The following is a 210-nucleotide window of genomic DNA, read 5'->3' on the forward strand; positions in this document are numbered from 1 at the left end:
AAATAAAATGGTAAAAATTGCATCTGGTGGGGTCTGATACACTTGAGAGAAGCACAGACCCTACTTAACGGTTATTTCACCTCACTAAAATTGCCATTTGTTTTACCATCCTGGAAGGCCCATACAAGACTCGGAGAAGGCCCTGTGCTAGTGGCATTGATTAAATTCTCTATTTCTTTTCCTTTTTTCTTTTCTTTTTTTTTTTTTTTT

The sequence above is a fragment of the Penicillium arizonense genome (genome assembly GCF_001773325.1).
Source record: "Penicillium arizonense strain CBS 141311 chromosome Unknown PENARI_contig004, whole genome shotgun sequence".
In the NCBI taxonomy this organism is placed as follows: domain Eukaryota; kingdom Fungi; phylum Ascomycota; class Eurotiomycetes; order Eurotiales; family Aspergillaceae; genus Penicillium; species Penicillium arizonense.